This window comes from Colobus angolensis, unplaced genomic scaffold (assembly GCF_000951035.1).
Source record: "Colobus angolensis palliatus isolate OR3802 unplaced genomic scaffold, Cang.pa_1.0 Scaffold584, whole genome shotgun sequence".
Taxonomy (NCBI): Eukaryota; Metazoa; Chordata; class Mammalia; order Primates; family Cercopithecidae; genus Colobus; species Colobus angolensis.
In genome coordinates, this window is record NW_012119421.1 from 271,099 (window position 1) to 277,566 (window position 6,468).

General features: G+C 44.9%; 1 protein-coding gene and 1 non-coding gene across 2 annotated transcripts in view; one reads left to right on the top strand and one right to left on the bottom strand.

Moving 5' to 3' along the window:
- LOC105526273 (putative neuroblastoma breakpoint family member 6-like protein) overlaps positions 1-6,468 on the top strand; it is a 255,070-nt gene that overhangs the window by 225,342 nt on the left and 23,260 nt on the right.
- TRNAN-GUU lies at positions 2,039-2,112 on the bottom strand. The gene has a single exon. It is a non-coding gene; the product is annotated as a tRNA-Asn (tRNA).

Below are 6,468 nucleotides of genomic sequence, written 5' to 3' on the forward strand. Positions count from 1 at the left end.
AAAAAAAAAAAAAATGCAAGCAAAGCCAGGCGCAGTGGCTAACGCCTGTAATCCCAAAATTTTGGGAGGCCAAGGCAGGCAGATCACCTGAGGTCAGGAGTTTGAGATCAGCCTGGCCAACATGGTGAAACGCCGTCTCCACTAAAAATACAAAAAGTTAGCTGGGCGTGGTGGTGCACTCCTGTACCCAGGCTACTCAGGAGGCTGAGACAGGAGCATCGCTAGAACCTGGGAGGCAGAGGTTGCAGTGAGCTGAGATTGCGCCACTACACTCCAGACTGGACAACAGAGGCGACTCTGTCTAAAATAAAAACAAAACAAAAGAAAAGAAAACAAACAAACAAAAAAAGCAAGCAAGGACCCCCCTTGCTGGCAAGATCCAAATCAGTAAAGGGGCAGCTCCTCAGAGATAGACATGTGCATTCGAGAAAAAAGTATCCTTAACATGACTCTATATGATAATCAGCTCATTAAAACTCAGGCATATGGACTGCATAACATGCATGTACTTAAAATTATGGGATGGAGGCAACGTGCAAGCACACAAGGGCCAAAGTAACTAAGCAATCCACCTATCAATCTAAAGGCAAACAATGGCTAAAGATAGGCATCCTTGTGAAGAGAAGAAAAAAAAATCACACATAAAAAGACCCAAAGTACATCAAACTAATATTGATCTCATCTCCCAGAGGTCAGCCGACACTCCCCACTCTGAGAGTGTTACTGTGCTTACTTAACAAACTTTTGCTTTGCTTTGCTGCTTTGTGTGTCTCATGTACAGTTCTTTGTTTGGGACACCAAGAGCCTGGAACTGCACGGCACCATCTGGTAAGAATTAGGATTTTTTTCCCTAAGGGTTAGGAAACCAACTCTTTGGAAAGACTTGCTTCACTACTGTTATCAACCAGCAGCCTGATGCTTTCCCTCCCTTTTGTGGTTTTGACAAAGCAAGCAAGCAGCATTCCCTCCTGACAAGAGACCACCGACCTAGGCATGATTCTGGCCAGACTACAGAGGATGTGCAGTGAGGGTTTTCATGTCCTCTGCTTCAGCTTTTGACGTCAGAGGGCCGCAAACTCCACTCTCAGATAGCTAATGCCACCATTTTATGAACATGGGCCCCATGGAGAGGCACGAAACTCAATTGCACATCTGCACATTTTTCCTCTTATAAATATTCATATTGGAATATTATTTGGTACTGCTCCCGTGAAAGATAATTTGCAGAATGTACTCAAATTAGAAGCATTATATAAACACTATAATGTAGCAATGGCGCATCCAGTTCTCTACACTATAGAAATATCTGCGATGTAGACGTTTCCACAATGATCAAAGATATGTGTACAAGAATGTTGACTGCAGCATTCTTTGTAATCCTAAAACCATGAAACCAACCTCATCCCAAAAACATTTTTTTTTTTTTTGAGATAGAGTCACACTCTGTTGCTCAGGCTAGAGTGTATACCGATCTGAGCTCACTGCAGCCTCCAGCTCCCAAGTTCAAACGATTCTCCTGCCTCAGCCTCCGGAGTAGCTGGGATTACAGGTGCATGCCACCACACCTGGTTAACAAAAACATTTTGAAAAGGGTTAAATAAATCATGCACAAACTGGGGAAAAATACTGTTTTCAAAAATGATGGAGAGGATCACTGTGATGCTGACTGATTCCACTGGTCACATTATTGATAGAGCAATCAGTAAATCCAGGCCCATCCTGGGGATACTACTGGACTCATTACTAAGATATGAAAAAATGGAGACATGTAAATTACTCGTTTAAGCGTATAACTCGCTGAATTAGAATTTTATCACACCACAAGTGGGTTCCTAGGTCTCTGTTTCAGCATTCCCGAATTACACAGGTGTAAACCTGCCACTTCAGGAGATACCAGGTTAAGAATCTGGTCAGGGAGGTGGGCTGGCCCTCGACATAGATCAGTCATAAATTAGTGGCTTGGTACTCCGGGAAGATAAAATCTTCCCCATTTATGTAGTGATTGACAATGTGTGCATGCTTTGAAAGTTGCAATAAGCGTCCCTGGGTGGGCTCGAACCACCAACCTTTCGGTTAACAGCCGAACGCGCTAACCGATTGCGCCACAGAGACAAGCAATGCTGAGTCCCCTACGCGGTACACGAAGGGTGCACTCACTAAACTTCCTCCGTCCCTTTTATTCTCAGGGCCCGCCCGGAAGGACGACTGAGCAAGGCCTTGGAAAACCACAGAAATTAGAGCGGGGAGTCGCCCTGGTCACGTCGGACACCTGCGTGTTAGGAGATTTTGGAGCCAGACGGAGAGCCGAATGGCCTTCGCCTGCCCTGCCCCTCTCCTGCTTCAGAAGCCCCCAGAAACTCCCCGGTCGGCGACCCAGCCCGAGCCGCCTGGGGTCCCAAGGGAAGCCGAACACCCGGTGGGCTCCCAGGATGGTTCTTCCCGTTCTTTGTGCCGCCTTCACCCAGTGAGGGAGCCTGTGCCCACCCCGCCCAGTCGCTTTCGGGGCCGCTGCGGAGCTTCCGCTGCCATCTTCGGATCCTGTGTCCCGCACGGAGGCTCCACCAGGGCAGGGATGGTGGCGAGGGTCGCTCGTGGGTCCCCTCGCGGGGAGCAGGGTCTGGCACTCACCAGGGCGCCCGACTAGGACTTGTCGAATGAATCCATCGTCGCCTTTAGCGTCTAGTCCTTTGAAGAGCCCTGAAAGTGGAAATCAAGAGGTTTTTTCCATGGGGAAGTTCTATTTACAAAGCGTTGATTTCTTGGCACCCCCGCGGGGCGGGCAACTGGCAGGGCCTGTGGTGCACCCTCTGCGAGGTGGAGCCGCGGGGACTCAGCTGGGCGGTGGTCGGGTCCTGGGGCGGTAGGGCGGGAGCGCGGGAAGGGAAAAGCAAAAGCTGGGAAAGAAGCCGCGAAGCGGCGGACCAGACACCCAGACCTCCTGAAAGGCTCCTGCAGAGGCACAGGTGGGATATTCTGGAAGTGAGTATTCTTTTTGTTTATTTATTGTAGCAGAATGGGGAAATGGAGAGAGAACCTGAAAGAGCCCCAAACTCGAGGACCTGTTGCTCCCAAAGAATAACATCTTCCAGAAGTAGACAGAAACCTAGGCGTTTGGGAGCCCTGAAATCCTTGGAGGAGTAGCATCATCATGACCCTCTGTTCCTTTTGGCAAAGGACTTGCTTCCATTGTTTGTTTGTTCAATTGTCTGTTAAATAAATAAATAAAACTCTTTTCATATCTCTTTAAAATTACTTTGGTTCTATTATTTTATGATTACAAATAATGCTGCAGTCATCATTTTGTACACTTCTCATTGCCCACTGGTGTATTTCTATAGGGTGGAGGCCTGGAGAGCAGTTGTTCCAGCATAGGGTTTACATAGCTTTTATTTCATTCCATTTTCTTTCCTTTGTTGCTTTATTAGCGATAACCCTTTTCTTATTTCAGTGGCTGCATTAGGGTTTCTGGGATACATCTTTAATTTATCACAGTCTGCTTTCAAGTGTCATCATACCTCCCTTTCTGGCCTTTATCCTAGTGTTATGTAATTTTACTCTATTTATTATAAACTTTGTGATTATTATTACTTTTATTTATTAGGTCAAATATTTTTGAAAATATTTAAATTATAAGAAAACATATAGTACATGCTTTCTAAATGCCATTTCCAAGATTTGTTTCTTCGTATAGGCCCACATTTTTATCTGGTATCCTTTTGCTTCTGCTTGGAAGACTCTTAAGATTTCTTGTAGCATGGGTTGGTGAATTCCTTTAGCTTTTGTATGTTTTTCAGTATCCTTATTTCACTCAGAGTTTTGAGATTTTATTTTTGCATAGAATTCTAGCTTAACTTTTTTTCTCTAGGTACTTAAAAATTGTAGCGATTTAGGCAGGATTGTCATTATAATATCATCTTTCTTTCCTGTGTTTGTAAAAAAGGCATAAAGCCAGTTTCTCGTGCTGGTTATATAATTTTTAGAATGTGTATTTAAAATTAAAATATTAAATTTTACTAAAAAACTAAAAATATTAATCATGAATGTCCTAGATTCATCTTAAGTTCCACCAACAGTGCGCTTAAAATATGCCCAACGTAAGGGTCAAACCTACCTGCTGACGTGTAATTTGTGTTTGTGAGACGTTCTCAACAGCATTTGCTTTCCCCAGCCGAGTGATTTTCCTCACATCTGAATGTCTTCAGTGCAAAAGGAAACATTTTTCTTTGCAAAAATACTTTAAATTATTCTTACCTCAAGTAAGTGCATTAAAAACAAACTTCTCAGTTGCATCCCTGGAATCCATGGAAAGCCTGAGAGAGACAATCAAGTCCTTCAGGATCAAGAACTAAACAAGGGAGGACAAAGCATGGCTTCTTCACTAGGAGTCAAGCCAAAGTCAACTGATTTGGTCTCCAACGGAGACTGGAACTCGGTTCACCAGTGTTATGAGGACCCAGCCCAGAGGAGATGGACTTTTCTCTTCGTGGTGCCTTCAGGTAGGAAATCTCCTAGGATTTCTTTCTTTCCCTTTGATCTACTTCCAACTCTCCCGTTCTATTTCTTCAAGACCTTTTTCGGATCCCTACTGAGAATGAACTAAGGGTCGGTGCCCTTCCCTACGGGTCCCTCTCTGGTTGGGTGTCTTTGGCGCCCAAGCTCACCCGGAACTTTGCTGCCTGCCTGAGACAGCAAGAGGACCAAGGAGGGCGGCGAGTGCGGTGGGAACCACAGAGTCACCACGCACCTGCGCCTCATGGGCTCCTGGAGCTTCTCTGCAGGTCACAGGGAATGGGAGGGTGGCTGCCGACCCAGCGAGAGAAGCTTCAAGAAGCCTTGGGAGGACCTGGCCCTGACCCTGGGCCTTGAAGACAGGCCTGGCCAGGCTGATTTTGACAAGTAGGCCCAAAGAAAAGGTTCAAGGGCGGCCCAAACCCGGACCCCGAGATTAAGGCTCTTAAATAAGTCTGAGGGTTTTGAGCGTCGTCATTAGAATCGATCCCACCTGTATCAGAAGACTCCTTTGCCAAAATTCAGAGACCAAGAAAGAGAAAGATTGGGTAGATCAAAGTCTGTAATTAACCCAAACAGGAAACATAATTTTTCTGAAAAATAGTATGTGTGCTGTGAGTAAAAGACTAGCCTCAAGGAGAATCTGTTTCTTTGGCTTAAGTGTAGGGAAGAATGGAGTTGCAACCAACAATGGTGAATTGAAACGGCAGGTGCATCAGGATGTAGACATCAAGGAATCAAAAATATTTTACCTCAAAATACATTTCTTTGACATATTTTGAGATGTCTGTTTAGAAAGCCAGCTGCAGAAGTAGCCCTGCAAAGTTGTCTTTTGTTGGGGATATTTGCATCTGTAGGGAATCTGCATTGATGCAGCCAAGTCTTTCCTTGCCCAGATCTAGGAAAGATTAACTGAGAGTCTGACACCTGTAAAGGTCTGAAAGAAACTTTTAGGATTTATTCTCTCTGAGAGCTGCTACCTGTAAGGTTTTATTTACATATTAAGACCAACTTTGCTAGCTAAGCCTCCTATTCTCTCCCTCCCACCACCTGTCTTGCCCACAATAAATGGATATACCTCTGACTCTGATGGTGCCTGGTTTTGGCCATGCTTTGAGCCCTCATTCATTCTGTTACCTCGAGATGGTTTATAAGCTTATGTATCCCATTGTGGGTAGGGTAGGGTAATCACTCTGTGGCCCTCCCCATGTACATGTTAGTACATTTTATGCCTTTTCTCCAACTAATCTGCCTTTTGTGACTTGATTTTTGAGTGAAACTTCAGAGGGTTAAGAGGGAGGGATTCCATTGGCCCCTACAGTTTTGGAGCTGTAAACAGGATAGCAAAGCTCTGCTCTTCTGGAAGCTGCAGTGAAGAACCCAGGATCTGATCAGCTGTCATAAGGGTAAGAATTTTTTACCAGCCAGGCTCCTGGCCTCCTTCTCTGTGTGGAATCTGATCAAGTGGACAGTAAAAATCACTGTTTCTTTTCCCTCTCCAAAATCTCCATTAATGGGAGAAAAAGATTTGTGTGACTAGTCTTGGGTGTAGTGACTCTGGTGTGCTTTTTGGTACTTTGTGGTACCAATTCATATTGTTTAATCCCTTTCTTCCCAGAAATTGTCTGTTCCTTTGTCTTTGTTTCTATGTGTTATTCTGTCATAAAAGGGGGTACTGGTTGAGGTTCCTTCTCATCTTATTTGATGTCCTTGAGAGCTTGATTTGTGACCAAGTGGGAGCACTTTCTCTTGGTCTCCCCTATCTGATAAGAGGTGGTAACTTTCAGGTTATAGTAGGTGGCCTGCCTGAAAATGACTGGGAACCCGAGCACACTTTTTGTTCTGCCTATGTCAAGTTCTTGGAGTTTGTCTTAAGAAATCCCATCCCTTCGAGGCTTTTGTCGTCTCAACTCTTGTTGCCTGATTAGTCCTAAGAAAACTCAATCCCAAGAGGGCCTA